General features: G+C 42.0%; 1 protein-coding gene across 1 annotated transcript in view; it reads right to left on the reverse strand.

Annotated features, from left to right (window-relative positions):
• LOC6537453 overlaps positions 1-15303 on the reverse strand; it is a 45769-nt gene extending 30466 nt beyond the window's left edge. The window contains exon 1 of the mRNA XM_002097973.3: positions 14930-15303. The gene's annotated coding sequence lies outside the window, so the exon portion shown is untranslated. The remainder of the gene's footprint in view (positions 1-14929) is intronic.
• Between the last annotated feature and the right edge of the window lie 5683 nt (positions 15304-20986).

Here is a 20986-nt window from a genome sequence, read left to right on the forward strand (position 1 = left end):
GGCACCTTCTTGCATTCCAATTAAGCCGAAAACCCTTTGCTGTTTGTTTCAATAAATAAATTAACCATCAGGGATCAAAGCGGAAAAGCGGAAAATCGGAAAAGCGGGAGTTATGGCAACAATGACCGTATGCAAATATGTTAATGTGTCATAAAAAGGGGCAACATTTTTTAATTATGCACACTTTTAATGGTTATAATTGCAGTTAAAGCGCTACAAAGCAGGCTTTAATGCAAGCTGGCAAACGGGCCAAACGGTCTGAAACTGGAAATGAAAATGGTTAAAAAATTGAGCAAACAGCGGCGGATGTTCAGGTTGTGTTAAATGTTGATTTATGGCCTGGAAGAGCGCAGCACAATGCCCGACTGCGAATTAAATTTCCATATTAATGCGGATGCGAACTGAATCGGGAACTATCGGGAAGGGCCAGTTTATTTAGCCGAGCTTCCTTTTCATCTCCATGAAGCACCACAAGAATTCCATCAACTCGTGTCGCCCTTACTTCGGAACCGAAAAGAAACAAATTGGATCACGGAAAAAATTTATAAAAAAGGGAAACAATAAAAAATATATATCATTTTTAATTTTAGTTGGATAAAATACAACACTATATAAAAAGTGTCAACCTCAAATAATAGTAGTTAAAGTGACTGACTAATAAATGCACTGAATTGATAACCTTTCTCTCTGTGTATTTCTGAGTTGTTTTCCCGCACTTTGACTATTTTGGGATACTGTCTGCCATTTTGCATGGACGGCATAATAATCATTGACCTTTTTATGGCTGCCTCACGCGCCTTTTAATAAATTGAAAGCGCCAAAAATGTTTACTTCCTTCAATTGAGGCCTCGACAAAGGGAAAATCAATGTTCCAATAAGTCAGGACCAATAACCATTCAAGTTGGCGTCATTCCCCGTACTTTTCCGCTTTCCACGACAACCGTGGCTTTGAGGAATTTTGAGTGAGGTTCGGGAAGGAAGATACAATTGAATTTCAGTGTTGGCAATTTAATTTCTTTTGTTGTCAGCGGCATAAACATTGATGGAAGTGCGATGAAGAGGTGGTTGGGTGTTCAGGAGGTGAGGAGGTGGGCGTTGGGAGGTAGCCTTTGGCCACGCCCACACTTTATGTTACTGTTATTGTTGCTGGCATTTCGGTGACAGCAGGACAATGGCAAGAACACGCTGGGATATCCGGCATACAAAATTAAACAAACAATGACAAGACAAGAACTCGGCCGGGAAACTGCGTGCGAAGATGGGAAGAACTGACCCCCAAAGGTTAAGGAAAATTTCACCCACCCCCATGATGGTGGGGGGAGGGGAAAGGGGCTTCTTAGGATGGTGGCGTTGAGGGAGTGGGCGTGTCTGCAGCTGCCACTGCGGAAGTGTAAGACACAGCAGGCGCTGCAACAATGTGTATACGACATAATGACACATGGACCAAAAGGGAAACGACAGCCGAGCAAAAACCCAACCGAGCTTCACTACAAGTAATATAAAAGCAATTTTCCCTAACATGCTCTCACACACACTGAGGGAAAGAAAATGGTGGTGCTGGGGCAATGGTGGGGCGGTGGGGGCGGAAAGCAGGGCAAGGTCACGCCTTGTTGACCAAAATTTCACTACAAATGAGTACCTATTGTGACCGCTGTTGACACAGTGCGAGTCCGAGACTCTGGCCCACAAGAACTCGGCTCAGTCTCACGGCAGACTGCACAGAAATGAACTTGATTTTTCACTGGCCAAACTCAAACTCAACGTTGCCAACGAGACCAGCACACTGGGAGAAAAGTTACGCCAAGTACATACGATTATTTATACTACTCATGCTATCAAGATTTAAAATTGTTTTACATCTCAAAAAAAGGTATGTAACCCTTAAACCTAATGTTAATATATCACCATAATACTAAATTAAAGAACTTTGTTGCCAGTTTTGTGCAGTGCATCTATTGTTTCTCACTGAAGGCCAAAGGAGCTGTTGATAAACCAGTTCTGGGGGCTGGCTGTAGAACAATTGTTGTCGCTCGCTACACATTTTCTGTGGCCAGGACGCTTGACCCAATAAGCCCGGGGTCGGGTTGTGTTTTGTTTAAGAGAGCTTGAAAGAAGCGGAGAGCCAGCAGAAAGTACGGAAAAGCAGGCATAAAGCCAACTGAAAGGTCAGGCACTTCATACACAACGGCACAGCAATCAAAGCCAACGTAGAGTGGTAAATTCCTTTACCACCTGCCGAATGGCTGCCAGAAGTATCATGCAAATGAGTCCCAATCAATCTAATCACGATGCACAACCCCACTGAATATGTAAATAATTACGAGACGAATATTTACATATCCCAAGGAGGAAGTCAAATCAATTTAAATGTATCGCAAATTCGGGCAGCCCAGTGCACACTTGAGCAGATCACTCAACTGATTTTCCAGGAACCTCTTGATTCGGAACTAACTTAATCACAGTCCATGGCAATTGGGTGCACCTGAAAGTTTCTCATCTTTTCTGGGCACTTATGAGGCAAGAAGATTGGTTTGTGAAATATAATAATAGTTATACAAATATTTTGAATCAATTTAAAAAAGATTTCTTCATACAAAAAACATTATTATATATTTTTGATAATTAGTACACAGAGTTTTATTTAATTATACTCTGATAAATCGAACCAAATCTCTTCTAGTTTCTCTACCATTTAACCTGAGACCAAGGAAACCGGGCTCCGATTTTGGGTCCTTGTCAAGGAGATGCCTAATGAGCGCTAGGCCGCCAATCCTCTGACTTTGTGACTATATATACAACAATGGCGCCATTAGCGTTGTCGTCTGTCGCCACTGTCTTCCCGCCCCATTCGACGGCCCCCTTTTCGTGGGCGGATGCTGGGCTTCCGGGAAATTGCCGGAAATGGCATTTTCAAAACGAAGATTTTGTTAAACATCCCATCGTCCGTTCACAGCAGCCATACATTGGTATAACGACCCAGATGATGATGGTGATGACAAGCCAGCGATGGGGTGGCCAGTTGCCTAGGCCAGCTGTTGTTTGCCCAACTTTTGGCTCAGGTAAAAAGCTGACAGCAAACAACAGAAACCAGCGACTACACAGGCAGAAAATCCTACTACATTAAGTCAAAAATATTAATGGTCGTTTTATGGCTCTCAGTGGAGCAATAAGTGGACCTCTCAGTAAGTAAACTACGAGTCTTATCATAAACTCTCAGTGTAGGAAACATAAATAAATGCAATAGGAGGCTTTAAGTCCACAGTTCAGGAAATAGCGGAAAATACGCGCTTGAGCGGCTTAAAGACGCTTTTCCTCTCGTCGGTCTGACCTCTGAACCCGAAGCCCAAAACTCGGCTCTCGACACTTGGGCAACCACTTGTCGTCTAATGCAATCACAGCAGCCAATGCCACTGCAGTCGAGCTTTAAGTGCCAAAACACTTACTTAATGGAAATTACTTGAGCACCCTCCCCGCCACTCGACATGACTCGGAACATCCATCGATAGGCCAGGCGAAGGCATCTCAACTGGGGGTGAGCAATCCCGATGGGGGGCACTGGGGATCGGAATTGGTAGCCACTTGAGTGTGTCATGTCCGCACGATTTTTGCTAAAAATCATTTAACGGCTATGTGCCGGAAATGCGAGACATCCTCGGAACAACACTGGCAAACATCCCCCGACTGACGCACCGCGCCAAAAGTATTTTCAATTTTCCCCAATCGATGATTTAATAATAAAATGGGAATTTTGTTTGAAGTCGAGGCTTATTCACGAGAAGTGTCCGTTTTGAAATGGGTCTCTAAAAAATTCATTTTTTGTGGTACGTTATAAAGATGTAGCGAAGATAGCAGCAACTGAACAAACATGAATAAAATCTGTGTGAGCTTAAATCTCAAAAATCTGTTTTAACAAATTTATTTATAATTACACCTTAATAGATATACATACTTAGCGTTTAGGACTGAAACATGCCCCTGATTACTGACAGTGCAGGCCAGCAGATGCGAATTTCTGCCAATTGATTGAAGCCAGGACACAGGATTGCTTAAATTTTTCACTTGCTCGTTTTCGGCACTAATGTCACCAGCACGTAATGCGAACGTGTAGAGCTCCATCGCACGACCACGCCCCCTGTACTTTCCCATTTTCCGCCCACTCAGCGTGCGTGTGTGTGTAAGTGTGTGTGTGTGAGTGTGCGTGTGTGCCTAGCAATTTCAAAATTGTTGTGTTCAATCAGAGCCGTTTTGCCAGGGCCTTCCAAGGACATCTCCTCCTCCTCCTCCACATTAAGCCACTCTCCCATCTCCCATCTCGCATCTCGCATCGAATCGTCGTCATCAACATCTCTGGAGATAGTGGGAGAAATTCGGGGAGAAATGCACGGAGAAAGTGAGAGGGAGTAGTGTAGTCACGTTATCGATGCTTGAGCAAAGCTTGTTGAACTGCGAGTCCGGCAGTTGATGTCCAAAGTTCAGATTGCCGGACTTTTGATCTGTTTGCCATGCAATCGTGGCGCTTGTTTGATGTTTATTAGAATCTGTGTCGGTAGCTCTCCAGTGGTCGCATCCAAAGCCGATCGAAAACGAGACTTTAAAATGTTGCCAAAAGTAGTGCCGATTCTCGGGAGGATTTAGCAAACATTGTTTAAGAAGTTTAGTCGTTTAAGAGATGTTTATAAATCCTGTTAAATAACTAAATATTTTGAAAGAAACATCTAAAATCACCTACATCCTAAGGATCCCCTACGTTTGTTCCAAAACGTATAATAATAATTTTCAGTGATTTTTTAAACCCAAATTGCATTTATGGCAACATAATGGTCCAAGTCCCATTAGTATTTCATTCCAAAATGTATGCACAACCCATTGACCTAAAAAGACGGTGGCACTCTGTGAAATATACGCAAAAGTTACACGCAAAATGCATAAAAAAGCACCGAAAAATTTGTGCATAAATAAGAATTGAGAAACAGGGAAAGGGAAAGGGATAGTAGGTATAGGAAGCTGGGGGAACAAATGTTTGAAAGGAGGCGAGGTCCCAGGTCAGGTCAAAGATAATAATAATAAAAAAGCGCTCAAACATGTTGCCAAAAAAGAAATGAAAACACAAACAACAAGAGCAATAAAGTAGAAACAAAAGAAAACACAAGAAAGTGCGAAGGAAGAAACTTGAAATCTTTCTTCTTGGCCGTTTTGAGAATTTCTTTTTTTTATTTTATTTTGCGTGGAGTTGAGTGAGTTAGCGTTGGCATTTGTCAGTTGCTGGCTGTCAGCGCTCACTTCCTGCCACGCCCCCTTGCTCCGCGACCCCTTCTCCATGCTCTAGCCCCCTTTGTCCCCCCCCTTTTGTTCTTTTGGGGTCTGCAACTTGCCGCAACTTTTAATAAACTTGGCAAGCATTTTTTCTTTCAACCATTTTGTTCCGCTGGTTCAAAGGTTACGCGCAAGCACACACACACACACACTCCTTAATTTATATAGATACGTAAAACTGGGCAACGAAAAGGAAAAAAAAAAGGCTCTGGCAAGGGAAAGTTTTACAACCAAACTCAAATTGAAGCAGTTAAATGGCGTATTGTTTTGCAAAATACTTGACCGTGGAGTGAGAAGTTTTGACCAACAAATTGTCAAGTTTTATGCACGGCCATTTGGTGAGATTTTACTTTGATGTCTTCCCTGTTTTCATGCCATTTTTATTGCCTCCCTGCGCGTTAGCGTCTTGATCAGGAATCAGTAAATGGAAATGGAAATGGCGATGGCCACGGCACTGACATCCTTAGGGAACCTAAGGCAGGGACCCCCGAAGAGAAACCACATTATTATTGCTGCCGCTTCTGCATTAGACGCTAATTAGTGGCAGCTACAAAAACAACGCCTCGCAAATTAGTGTTGCATAACTCCAGGCGCTGCAAGTGAAATATTTGCACATTTGCGCAAGCAAGCCACCAAGTTGTTGCAGACACATGCTCGCTGTGTGTGTCCGTCAAACACGGCGTACACACCCACAGGCAGACACATTCAATTTACACTCAGAGAAAATGTGTATAGCGAGACGCTAGTTATTTGAAGCAGGCTTTGTAGACTGTTGCTTCACAAGAACTCGCCTCATAGATATATAAATGTAAATAGCCAAAAGTAATTAATATATATATATTTTTTTAACTAGAATCAGTAAACTGAAAGCTCAGTGCTACTATGTGCTTAGTTCCTGCTGCTGATGTGGCAACCGCTGCTTTGGTGTGTGTGTGTGTGTTTTTGCTTTGCTGCGGTTGAGGCTGCCAAAACTTTCAAATGAGACCCGCGTGTCGTTGCAATTATGTTCAAAATAGCATTACACCTTCACCACCATGAGAACAGTAGAACCTATTTGCACCCCACCGTTGCACACAGTTCGTTGCACTAATTAAAGAAAATGCCAACGCAAAACATCGAAGCACGAAGGGTGACTACAGGTAATGGCGTAAGCGCCATTCAGCTGAACAAAAGCTCAAACATTTGCATAAATTGTTGCTCGGCATATAACTAGGAGTAATCTATTTTCTGCTGTGGTTGCCAAAAATATTTGTACTCTGAATTCGAACAATGTAAAAGGAAAGCAAGGGAAAACTGGACTCAAATGAAGAAAACCCAACCAAACCCAAACACTCGAGAACAGCCAGTCGACATGACCCATTCATTATTCATACATTCCAGGCTGATTTATTTATTACATATTTAATTTGCCTCTGTCTGCGTCTCTGGGGGCCAGCTGTTGCTTTTAACTGGGCATAAATTAAAAACGATTGCAAATTTAATGAAACGTACATATGCATATATACAGGAATACACCTACGCCAATGTTTTTCTTACCGTGTAATTAGGTAAGGTTTTTTATGCTGCTTGGAAATTTGTGAAAAAAGGGTATGCTGTTTTTTCAAAAAATCCTGTTTTACTTATCCATTTCATTAAACTTTAACAAATGAATAATAAAACCTAGTTTGCAATAATCAACTCTTTGAAGTTTTCAGAAAAACTACAGAATTTAAAATAACAAAGTTATATTACAGCTGTTAGGCACTATACATTCTACCCATCTCTTCAGTTCCACTCAATGAAAATTATCTTAGCAACAACTCAAAGGTATATCCACAACAATACAAACCAATTCTAAGCTCTTCTGTTATTTTTCGTTGAACTTCTTAAAAATGCCGACATTTGCATACATATTCCATACGGAGCAGCACATGTCTGAACGATGCCACTTTAATAAGCAGCCATCACCACAACGAAATCTTGTTTGGATGAATTTCAATTTTTCCAAGTGGGTTACCTACCCATTTGCCTTCTGAACGAAATGCTTTGATGTCGATGCCCATGTGTAGTTTGAGGGGGGTCAACGAATCTGGTTGTCACCAACCATTTCGGAGAAGAAGCCTATTTTTCAAGTACTGACAACGACTAGTAGGTGGGTCACAAGTTCAACACTCGGCGAAAGAATCAACGGCTGCCATTCAGCTGCTTGGCTTTCATTTAATAATTCACTTTCATTAGCGGGGAGTGAAATAAAACTGTACGCCCGCAACTTAATGAGAGCACCCCATTTACTCTCCCCCTCTACACCGCCCACCAGACAACCGCCCACCGCCTACCGCCTAGAACCAGTGTTTCAGGCTATGTGCCACGCCCCGCTCATTAAAAGTAACCAAACTGTTGGGGACCGCAAACCAGATGACGACAACAACAGCGCGCCGTCTACAAATAAGGCCAACAACACGTGAAAAGCGGCCAAAAAGGCAGCCGGCAAGGAGCTATCTCCTGCCAACCCATCTGCCCATCATACCCATGCAACCCACCCACCCACTCGGTATCTCCCCCCGACTTCCTGTTCACGTTACAGCTATCAACGCTAATGACAAAAGCGCGCAAAGTTTGCATTTACTTGGAAAGTGAAAGGACACTAAACATGCCCACAGGGTGTGTCCGGCACAAAAATCACAAAAGAGCATAAAATTAGCGAACGATGTCGCTCCTCGTCCTTTCCTGTTTATCTCCCTGGAGCGGGCAAGACTTTGTGTCCTTGCACCGCAAAAAAAATTGAAAAACACAGACCTTAATTCAACAGTCTTAAATCAACAAAGTTGCGCGGAGTGAAACACTTGGGACACCAAAAGCTTATTTTTCTGGGAAAGTAATGATCGCTTAACTCACTTTTGCAAACTCAGAGTAAGAAATTAGATATTAATTAAGCTTAAATGCGTCGTTTGGCGATGCCGTTTTGTCATCTTTCATATGGAGTTTTCCCTCAGTGCACTCATTTTAAATTTCCCCCAAACAAAAACCATAGGCGGGGTGGGGAAAACAAGGATTGGGCACAGTGGCACTGGCAAAGTCCGAGTTGGTGGCTCCTCCTGCCCAGCGCTCCCATGATGAATTCATGCCATCATTTTGCTTGTAACAAAGCTTGTGATTGTTGCTGTTGTTTTCGAGCTGTGTGGGCTATGTTTTTTTTTTTTTTGGGGGCTACTGCGTCCTGATTTTTCATCCTCTAGCCCAGCAACCGAGCAACCAACCCACCGCCCATCCTTCCATCCATCCATCCATCCATCCATCCATCCATCCATCCATCCATCGCACTTACACGAGTTGGTCATTAGCTACGCCTGCCAGCAAATTATTTGGCTGGGTGCGGCAATGGGCAACCATATTGTTGCTGTGGTCCCTGTCATTGTGGTTGTTGTAGGCGGTTATGATAAACATCAGTGCAGCATCAGACATCGGTGGGGATTTTGGAGTACTCGCTGGGTTTCTGGTATCAGAAATTGGAAATTCGAAGGGGGGGCTCTATGCAGTGGAGCACGGGCTTTGGCGTGCGTTTAATTTTACAGATGGGTCTGGCTTGAGTTTTGTGCCACAATTTTCATGTCAAGTACTTAAAAAAGCTGCTGGCCAAATCTTCGGGGAGTCGTTTGGTTGCACAGAAAACAAGTTTGTGGTAAGAAGATAAAAGGCTAAGTAAAAATCTATATTTTATTAACTTTATACAGAAAACTGTCGTTTCAGTTTGTTGAATTGTATGTGCCGCATTTTCAAAACTAAACGTTTATTTAAAATGATTTTTGTCTGAAACTATTTTTCTCAGTGTGCTAGAAATAAGGGCCACTGGACAAATTGCTTTAGCCATGCAACATGCTAAAAAATTAACGCAATTTTTTTATATTTTTTTCACTTAATGCGAGGGGAGTGGTTTCTTGGCAAATTACGCGAATTAGCGGGTGCCTTTTATGGAGATAAGACTTTAGTTTTGTCTATTTTTTCATGTTTTAGTAGACTCGCTGTTTTAAAGCAAACTGTACTATAAGTGCGATGCCCATCTAGTACTCATAAATAAGTGACTAAAGTCGATTAGCATTTTAATGAGTTCTTTTCCATGGGCAGACAGATGAAATTATATACGTATTTCATATTAGAGCAATGCAATTTCATGGGCATTACGCATACGCAAGGTAAGCCCGATTGGATCGCATATTAAATTGAATTGACTAACGATTCTTCTGGCCACCGTCACTCCTATAAAAATGTAAATTTTTGTCTTTTATTGTTCCGAGATTTATTAGATGAAATGTATGTGTCCCAATAACTGGGAAAACTGCTGATTTGCAGGGATTATTCGGCCAGCAAATGTCGAGGCCATACATCTGCCAAACATATACACATAAATATATATGTATGTACATATATATCTATAGGTAGGAGTGCGGCGGTTTTTATGTAGCACCCCACGTGGCACAGTTTTTATGTCTTTGTGAAAAATTTATGATCGTTGCTAACTGTTTTTATGATTCTATTTTGATGATTGTTTTGGTTTTTCGGTTTTGCCGTGACTAAGCCTGTAGCTTAGGTTTTCCATTCTGTTTTCCAGCTCTGTTGTCCAGTGAAAACATAAATAAAATTTCACTCCGCTGGCGGTGTCAGATTTGCATTGTCTCGTCGCGTTGCTAGGGATTTTGGGCTTTGAGCATGTGTCTGGAAATAGATCACAACTCAATCGATTTTCCGCGACCGGGTAAACAATAAGCCGGCGTTATAACAAGCATAATAGAAATGTTAACAACGGCACGTCCTAATCAATGGCGTATCCGAGTGGGATAGCGAAAATGCCGACAGGCTGTCCATCTGGCCAAAAGGCAGATAAATTGACAGATTCCCCACTTGCGTATGCCAGCCATGTAGTCTGGAAATTGCATAAAGGCATGATTTAATGAATTTCCGGCAATAAAATAATTTAATTTCGGCCTAGTCGGCGGCCGAGTAGCTGCCTCATCATTAAGAACGTCAAGAGGCTTTCGAAAAATCCAAATAAAAAAAAAAAAGTGCGCAAATCTCCGCATAATTTAATAACGTCAAAGTTGGGTGGGCGCCCACTGCTCTGCTCCATTGCTTTTTCGGCTAAGGTGGTTGGGCTGCGTGTCGCATAATAAAATGCCACGAAGGCACAGGCTGACAGGAAGAAGATGCCTTTTGGCCTGGATTTCTTGGCTCCGCTTACATGGCAGCCTGGCTAATCTATGAGATGTGCTGGCTGCCACCTAAGCCAGCAGCTTTGATATTTCAGCATTAGCCCCATTAAAGTCAACATTATGAATTTTAATTTCGTGCACTTTATGCGAGAGAGGGTACACTGATGGAAAATTTGCTATCATACACTGTGCACATTAAACCAACTATTTGATAATATTTCATGCATTCATTGATAAAAAACATTTGTGGTATATCGGTCTGATGTCGTATCTTAGAAGTCTTATAAAAATTGGCAAAAGTCAGTCAAAAGTATATTACACCAAGAGCATACAACTTATGCTTAATGATTTTACTGATTTCCAATTTTAAATAATATGATTTTTAATTCCCTATAAAATAGATGCCATGTTTACATAGTTTTGCTCTCTGCAGCGGTGTGTCAGGCTCAATTAAGTGCGAAGACTTATCAAGGACGAGGCTCCTTTCAGGACTGCCAGGACAGCCAGGGCATCCTGCACTTGTCAGATGCTGCTAATGCCACGCCCACTGCATTGGCAGTGAAAACAAAGCCACAGATGAAAGTTGAAAGGCATCCGGGGGCTTTGGAGGGGTGAGTGAGAGAGGGGGGGGGGAGGGGCAAAAAGGGGATGTCAAGCAGAGTCTCGGCAATCGCCTTACAAGTGCAATGTCAATTTGTGCACAAAGGGATAATAAGGATTTATGTCAAATGCTGGCGCTGTTTGAGTTTTGCCAATATTTTCACAGATGACTACACTTGCCTCAAGTGAAAATAAAACGCGGCTTAAGCAGCAGTCGCCAAAAATAAAATAAACCAAAAATATTCGGAGAAAGCACAGACTCAGACTGTACTGCAAAAATAAAGTAATAATTCGGATTGAAATGGGATATGCCTTAGGATTCACATGTTTAGATTTGTTTTCCCTTTAAAAGCTGAAACATGAATATTTAAAACGTATGCATTGTGAAATTATTTGTGAATGATATAAAGCATTAAAAAGAGAATGTAATATGCATATTAATAAAAAGTTGATAAAGAATATGCATATTTTTTTACGAGCACTTCATAGCGCTTGTAATCTCAACTTTTCGCCATCGAACTTTGCACTCAACCACCTAATGGCTACTTAACTTATTAATTTCCTGTATTAACAAAGACCACTTTACAAGGAGCTCTCATTAAAACTGCATAAATACACCAGACAAGCTATCAGAAAGCAATTTTGCCAATAGCTAGCCCCAAAAAACCGCCCTCAAAACTCACTTGAAAAGTTTTGAACTTTCCACCAACGGCAGCAGCAACAACAACAACAACAACAGGGGCAGTAAAGGAAACACTAAGGATACAACAACAATGGGCCGAACAAGCGCAACTTTTTCGAGCAGAGAGCTCAGAAAGTGCGCTTTGATGCTTTTACAAGTTTTTAGTGATTTTTTTATGTAGCCTGCTTTTGGAGCTACACTCACACACACACACATACACTTAGAGCCTCCCAAACGCTCAGCACACACACACACACACATAGACAGTCGAGGGACCACCGAAAGCAATCAGTTTGCGGTACACAATGTGGAAAAGGGGATTCCCCCGGCTTGATAGAAATCATGCTGAGTTGTGAAACGTAAAATTGAATTTACTCTGCCGCTTTCCCACATTACCCGACTCACTCACACCGAGATTTTCCATGTGGCCGACAGTTTTCCACGCTTTTCACCACCAATTGTGAGCGGGACAAAAGTCTGCTGACTGCGTCGGCCCGCTCCAGTCATAAATCATTGGGCATTTGCCATATGCAAAGCGCTGGCTATCGCTTTCACTAAGCCCGGCATTAAACTCGGCTTTGACTTTCATTCGCCCAAAGATATAACATGTACAGCTGCGTTCAAAATAGTAATAGGGGTTTCCTTTCAATATACCTATATAGCTATATATATTATATTATTATTTTTATTTGATCATACTTTGCTCGGCTTCACTCGACATTAACATGTAATCAATATGCTCTGATTATTTGCTTCCCCAAAAATATTTTAGTAAAACTTTTCAGAACCAGAAATCCTTTTCCTAGCAATCCTTTTACAACTAACCCATTTACTACTAATCCTTTGAGCACTAATATTTTCAACAGCACTGTGGATATGCTCTCCCCACCGAAAAACCCTTGTCAAAAGTACAACATTTTGCTGGTAAGTGAATTTTGCTGGTTTGGCTAAAACAAAAGCTAATGATTTAGTTTGTGCCAAATGTCCATCTCAACCCATCAGCCCAAACTCTGGCCGTAATCAGCTTAAAGTAGCCCAATGGTAGTAGCATTCGATTGAATGCAGACGAGTTGAGTTGAGTGAGTTGTCGGCTGTCTATTGTTGTCTGTTCGGTTGAATTGTTCATGTAACTGTTGCGGTCTTGGCCATGTTTGCAGCCATTCCTGTTTATTTAAATGTAATTAATCTCAGCAGAGCTCAGTCTCTGGACTCTGGCCGCAGCTCCGGCTTTAGCATCTCATTTGGATTCAGGTTGGGGCTTAGGCAATTAGTTGCCAGCTAAGTGGGCGCTGTTGAAAGTGGGCGGGGCTAGCGGCTTCTGGAAAATCTCATTTCCCTCGCCCCGGCCGGATAATCCTTGTTTGGCTCTACAAGCCATTTATGTTAAGTTCTGGACCCTCGTCTTCGGCGCTAGGGAAAATGGTATTTTCATAAATAATATAGTTAAGTGAATAATCATCTGTGGCCAGCAGCTGGATGCTCAACAAGAGATGAACGATTAATTCTGTAGCACTTTCATAAATTATTTCCACTTCTTTGATACACCTTTCTACATGTTTTAATTAAAAGTGGTTGTTTCTCTACAACTCATATTAAATAGTTAAAATATTTCTTTGAAACGTGTTGGTCTTAGTGGCATAGAATATACGATGGTATACCTTTATTTCATTCATGGTGGACATTTTCTGATTATTACATTTAAAATGCTTTTTCTTGCGTACCGATTTTAAATCGAAAGTGACTCCTTGGCAACGCTTTTGGCTTTTAAAGCGAACGCAATCTAACCGGCCCCAGTGTAATTAATCCAATTTCGTTGTGCGATATTTCACACTTAAAAATCAAACTCTGGCAATTTGTTACATTCCCGCGCACGCACCCGAACATCCGAATCTGAACCAGGAATCCGGGAATCCAACCCAAACCCAAACCCAAACCGATGCAGAATTCGAGCCAACGATACACATGAGACGGCGCCGCTTGAAGCGGACTGAAGTGGAGTAACTGCAGAATGGAAAGGGAAGCTGGGGCGCTCGGTTAGTAGTACGTGAGCCCCGCCAAAAGTTGCGCAAATAAATGGCAGTGAAATTTTATAGCACACTTGATAATTTCAGCAATAATTCAGAGCGGCTAATCACCGCATAAATAATCTTAAGGACAGCCCAGCTAAGCTCCACTCGCCACTCACCATTGCGCATATATATCCGCCCGATTTATATATATTTATTTGTGTACTTCGCACTGACTGTGCACAGTGCATGTGGCGTGAAAACAAAAAACAAAAAAACAAACTGGGGGGAAAAACAGCCAGACACTTGGTGACAAAAAGCAGAAATTGAAATAGGAATATATATGTACTCCGATATAGAAGAGAAGTGATGGCTAAGCGGCGGAACTGGGAAGCAAACACGGACCAGCAGCATCCAAAACTCATGAAATCGAGAGCTCGCTCGAATGGAACGTGAGCGAAATTTTTGCTAACGAATGTTGACTCTGCCAAAGTACTAAAATCAAATAAAGCCAACAGCTACAGCCAAAAACAAAAACAAAAACAGCAAATCAAAGAAAATCAACAATCACTTGGTAGAAGTTAGACCAAGTTGATGAAGACAAACGGTGGACTACGTCAAACGGCGACCAAGTTTTCGGACAAACTAAACTATTCGTTCATATTGCTAAAATTAATATATATAGAGCATCGCCAACTTGTGGATCAGCCCAGTACTTAGTATTAGAAGCAGCGAACAAAGGACGTAAATCCATAAAATTAACTTTCGGCTGGCAAAGTCACGGCTACGGGGTCCCAGCTCAAGATCCTGTTTTCGGCATTGTCTGACTGTCAGCCTGTCAGTGGAAAAACAACGAGGACCACAAAAATGTAGGTTATACACACACACACACACTCACGCGTGCACACAAGTAAAATAGAAGGAGATACATTGCGTATACGCCGCATGTGCCACGCGAATAGCGGAAAGGAAATAAAAGGCAGAAAAACAACAAAATAAGAAATTTAATGCGAACGCTGCGTGAAGCGAAAGTTTAAAGCCAACCAAATGGCAGTCAGGATGGCAATAATTTGTATAACTTTATGACGGCACAGGATCTAAGACTTCTATTCCCCCGAAAAATTCAACTTGCTTGAATAATTTACCAGCAAATTTCGAAGACTCCAACTCCAAGCGTGGTGGTATCACTTGATTTTATTTTTCAAGTTTAACTGACGCAATGTTTGAACACTTTTCTATTCGACACTTTACTCTCGGATTGTTCGAACCGAATTGTATTAGCTACAAGCAAGCTATGCACTTTAATGTATTTCCGCTTTTGGGCTAACATTCACTTTCATATTTCGTTTGGGGTTTGTACATACTTTTTCGCTATTTTTAATGATTTTTGTTTGTATTTTTCGCACCAAACAACTCGCTGGCCAGGCTCGTGGAGCACGGCGATGGCATCCACTTTCCACTTTCACTGCCAAACCGACCGTTAAATTCAACGTTCGCCACGCATCTGACTGATTCGCTCGCTGGCCATCAGATATGCACGGAGGCTGTGTACACGCACCCAGAAATCGGAGTCGGAATGCTTCGTCACCCGAGTGGCGTCCATTCGCCTCCATTCGTGTGGCTTCGTGGTCTCCGGCTCTCGTTTCCGGACGGATTGTATAACACTGGGCCATGATTTGCACTCGGCTAAGAGAGAAAGGCCCTGGAATTCGCCGTGCTCGGTGCAAGCCCTTCTGAGTTACCTATGGTCATGGTTAAGAGAGCATTCGAAGAGCATGTCCAAATCAGCTGAGCGTAGAACAGTCAACTGGGCGAGGGTAAGGTCCTTCATCCTCTAAGGATAATAATGGGAACAGTCCTGTGAAATGAACAGCTGTTTATGCTGAAGTGCGCAGAAGCAAAGTAGGTGTGAAAACAGTCGGAAATAGTGGTAACAGAAACAAAACTGGTTTTTGATAACCGTGTAGATAGTAATGTAATCCTTTACACATCACAAAATGTGGGCCATGGAACATCATTCAAATATACGCTTGCTTATGCTTAATGCAATCAAAGTAAATAGCACATAAAAAACATGAGAATCATCTTATAATTGTTAATCAATGCACCTTAATTACGTTATTTCAGTAATGAGGATGGCTTAAGTTTCAGCACATGCAGACCAAAATGGGAGTTGGTAGCTGTTGTTGTTTGTGGAACGTTTGATTAAATGAATATCCGAATATTTGCTAAAATTTGCCCAATATGAACCTCATTTTCTATCTACTTACAAATAACCGAAATATTAATTCTACTTTGGTATTAATTACGCAAGTGAAAATGGCTGGTGCTTTCTCATATCAAGCAATAAGTACCTTCCCCACAACGATGCACTCGTAAAGCTGCTGCTCCATGCTCCCCAACCACCTATCCCCAAAAATTCAGTTCGCCATTTAGCCGGGGCACTCAAATAAAAATGATTGTGCGAAAGACGTAAAGCAAACAGCCAAGTCACAGATCAATATAATGAACCGAATCCAGCGAAAACCAAGCCAGAATCCGCAACAAATTGCCGGAGAGTTGGAGGCAAACTGGAAGCTGCAGTGGCTCAATGTGGATTTTGATTTAAGTTTTAGCACTGCCGCGCACTTATCGAGCAATTGAGGAGCAGGAACTGGGGGAGCAGGGGATGTCCATATACGAGGAGGATATGCCATATGCGGCATTCCAATGAGAGCCGAAAGTTATTTGCAATACACGAATACGAATCGATACGATATGGCCAACCAAAGTTGATATATGTGCGGCGAGCTGGTATCATCCCAAAGTGCACATCATGATTTTATTAAATGGACTCTGATGTATTTATTGTCCAGCAACAACGTGACTTGTGAATTGATTTCATTAAACTGAAAAAGTTAACAAAGCATCGTTGCTTTCGGCCCCGGCAACATTTTTTGGACAAAGTTGCCCAGCTACCCGGATCGCCGGATAGCTATAGCAATGGCCGTGCACTCCGGCCGTATATCGCCATATAGATAAATATTTTTTTATAGCAATATGTGCGATGTGTGTGTGTGTGTGTGTGTGTGCTGGCTTAAGGACATCTATCGTTAGTGGCCGGTCAGGAGTGGAGACGCAGGATGAGTGAGCCTCAATGACCAATGGCAACAGCGGCGCGCATCGAGCGTGGAATATCAATGTAGTCGAGTGGCCAGGAACAGAACCATCACCAAAACCGAGTACCATCCAAATTCAACCAACTGGCTGCCTGACTGACTGACAGACTGACCGAATGACCAAATGTCAGTGTAGTCCTGGTGGGCCATCCTGGCCGGGATGATTCTTTGCCCGAACTGCTTTTTGTTGACCGCTGTTCGCCACAAATTGCCAAATTGTGTGAGTGTGCGGCTTTGGCTTCGGTTTCGGCTTTAGCCCGTTTCATTTTGTACAAATAATGATGATAATGTTGATGCGGCTGTTGACTTAACGCACATAACGCTGATTAGCCACATAGTCCGAGAAAGCAATACCATTGCCCATAGCCATTGCTCTGGCTCTAATTTGAAGGCATGGCAATTTAATCCCAGAAATAGTACTTATATATTCCACGTCCTTTAAATGCTTATAAGATATGGAATTAAATTTTCATTCAAATGATTAGTTTTATTGCAGTTTTCAATTAAATTTTCATTCAAATGATTAATTTTATTGCAGTTTTCACCAAAAATGAAACGGTTCTGAGAATCTATGATCAAGACAATAGTAGCACACGTCAGTTTCCCCTACCGATTGCCTACACATTTTTTTCCCTTAGGATACCCCTGGCATGCAGTTGCACTTAAACAATTTCTATTAAATGCGCTTTTAATTGCAGGCGAGCGTCTTCTTGAAAGGCATTTCAATGGCAACGACTACGGCCAACGCGGCGTATGCGCAATGCTCGAATAAAAGCTAATTTCAGCATTAAGCAAACGCCGCCTCTTGCCCTTCTAAGCACTGCGAATTATACTTGAATAGCGAAGTGAAATGGGAAATGAAAAATTGCCAAGTAGAATGGAGAATGTTTACAGCGGACAGACGCCGTCACGCCACGCCCCTTACTCGAACTCCCACTTTCTCCCAGCCGCTTCCTTTCGCTTGTAGCCGCTTTGCTGTTGTTGCATTGTAAGTTGTCCTGTTTTATAAATGTTGGCGGCAAGAACCACTTACATGAGCCATTTGCATCATATTTCTGTTGTCATTTGTTGACATTTTACTTGCCTTGTCCTCCCAGCATGTGTGTGTGTACAGCAGACACTTAATGTGCAGTCATTATTTTCCAAGAAACAAGCTCAGTAGCAAGCCAGCGGAAAAACAACAACATGACTACAAAAACGGGGGAGCACAGTGCAAAGGCAAAAGGCAGCAGAGCAATAAAAAACCGAATGTAAAAACGTTTCACATATAAAGCGGAAAACAGCACTGCTGGAAAATTCGCAACTTTGGTTGGATTCCGAGAATTAATCTATCTCTGTAACTTTCGAAATAAAACTATATGTAAGTATTAATTACTCTATATAAAATAATATAAATCCAAAAAGAGTGAAGTCTTTTTACCTATGTTAATATTTGCTATTTAACGCATATTTCAATTAAGTGCACTTTTCTTCAGTGAAGCGAATAAAAATATGATGCCACCACCCACAACCACTTTGCCAAGCAAGCGCAAGAAAGAGATAGGGCGAGAGGGAGGAACAGAGATGGCAAACAGCGAGGGAAAGAGACAGCGGCAAGGGTTCATCATTGTTTGCCTTTGGCCTGGGCCCAGAACTTGGCTAATTGCCTCGGCCCCGGCTATCGTTTTTCACCAATCAGGCGAGTGAGTATTAATTAATTATCTTACCATATGCCGTGCTGCATTGAAAGCAGAATTTTCGCTGATTTTTATTTAACTTTGCCCGCTAATTAGCGTCCATTCTGATGGCATCCTTTTTTTTGGGGGGGGGGGTTTTTGGCTGGGCTATAAGGATATAACCAGAATCTGTCTGTCATGGCCTGGCAGTTGGCTCAACTTCAGTATGAAGTTTTTCTCAGGCTACTCTGCGGTTCGAGGGGGCTAGAGTTAAGTTTGCGAATAGAAGTTTATTCAAGTTTAGCTGTGTTTCCATTTATTTAGCATTCCTTGATTGACAGTTGATTTATAGTGTTCATCGACACCACAAAATTCGCACAAATCAGAAGTAGCATTACACAACCAGTCTTGTGTTTTGCCCAAGTTTTGAATGTTTAGCAAGAAGCTTAAATTCAGAGTGCAATAATTAAATTTACCATTAGCGATTCCATTGTTTTCCATATTTTGCCTTTTTTAGCGTACATCTAAATGGATTTGAATTTAAATTGAGTGAAATTGAATGGGCAACTGAATTCCAGGAAAAAATACATTTATTGAACTGCGCCAATTCTATTCACTTTTATTTCAAGCCTAATTGACTGGATGTTCATTTCGAAGCGAACAAAAAGCTATGCTAGCTTTATAGTAGATATTTTACCATATTTTACCTAACACAACATGTTATCTTTCCTTTCGTAATCTGATTTAAGCATGTACATATATATATATATTAAGGTAAATTAACTAAATTAACAATCGTTGCACAGCCAGAGGAGGAAACAAGTCTTGAGCTAATTAAGTAATTAAAATAGCACTTTAACATAATTAGGAACGCAATAGCATGCAAATAAATTTCAATGGTTTTCAAGAGGCATGTTCTACACACAAAAATCTATTGTTTTCCATCCGAATTGCACAGCCTTGGTAATAAAACTAATTGAACATTACTCCGCCAAAGGGGTGGTGTATACTGTCATTGTTTTTCGGTCAAAATTTATGAGTTGAATGCCTGCATTTATATGTTTAATTTGAATCACAGCGACAATTAACTAAGTGGATGTCCAAACTTTTAGCTAATTTGGCTTGGCGTCCGCCTGGCCCCAAAAATCGGCGACAAATTGTTTTATTTATTTCGTTTGGTCAGTGGCGGCGCCAAAAATCCGCTTGTAGTGCACTCCACATTTTTTCCGCTGCAATAACACTTTTTCTTCAGCTTTTTTTTGTGTCCCGCATTTCTCGGCTGATGTTTGCTCGACGGGGTTTTGGTTTTATTATCTATTAGCAGGTCAAATTACGATTACTGCAACTCAGCTCAGTTACCCATACGCTGGGCGAGGTTATTAAAGTCGACGTCGCTTATCTGCCCCAGCCATAATGCTAAATATGCTGGGTCCTTACACATTACGCAGTGTTGCACTTAAATTTCACACTTAAATAAACAACTTCCAGGCTGCTGCCGTCGCTTGTAGCCGATGTTGTTGGCTGTTGACTGTTGGGGCTTGCACTTGGCCAGCTCCGGGTCTACTTGGCCTACTTGGGCGCCCACAAACTGCTAACTGGCGAAAAGTCGTGCGAGTGGAGGGGGGGGGGGCGGAGGCGGGTGGCACTTGGAGGGCTCCATGGCGGCAAGAATAACTCCTGAGTGGAACACGCACACAAACACGCATAAATTGAACAATACCAGGAGCCCAGGTCCTGGCCTCTCAGCATCCCCACTCCCGGTGTCCTTATCCCTGCACTGAAAACAATCAGCATACAGTGCGCAGAGTGAGATCAAATATCAAAGATCAAAGTAGTGTGGAAGGGTTTTATATTCTCACGCTCTCTTCAGTTCTTCTTTATTCTGCCCACAAGTACAGACTGACTCTTCATCTTATTTACATCAGCTTAGCATAGTCTTAACATAAGTTTAACATCGTTATCGTGTGGTATAAGTATCGATATCTCAGTGGGACCAGACGATCAGCCTACTACAGTACATGCAAGCATAAGCGATTATCTCACAACAACAAAAACGCACAATTGATCAATATTTAAATTGCGTGTGGTACTAGTTGAAATGGACTATGAGATCGTAGCAGTGCAGTTCCATGACACGGCACAGAAGGAGGCACATATTATGTGCCGTTGGCATCTGGATGTTGGGGGGTGGGGGGTGTTGGGTTTCCTGGGCGAGGTGCTGCTGCGGTCCAGAGTTGCGAAGTTATGAAAGGGGCGGCAGGGGGATTGCTTAAAGTGCTTTTACTGCGCTTAATTCGCATAATTAATTTTGTTAGTAAACTTCGGGGGCTAATACATATTTTGCCGCCGTTGATGTTCATGTTGCGATGTTGCGATGTTGCTCCCATTG

This window comes from Drosophila yakuba, chromosome 3R (genome assembly GCF_016746365.2).
Source record: "Drosophila yakuba strain Tai18E2 chromosome 3R, Prin_Dyak_Tai18E2_2.1, whole genome shotgun sequence".
NCBI classification, from domain to species: domain Eukaryota; kingdom Metazoa; phylum Arthropoda; class Insecta; order Diptera; family Drosophilidae; genus Drosophila; species Drosophila yakuba.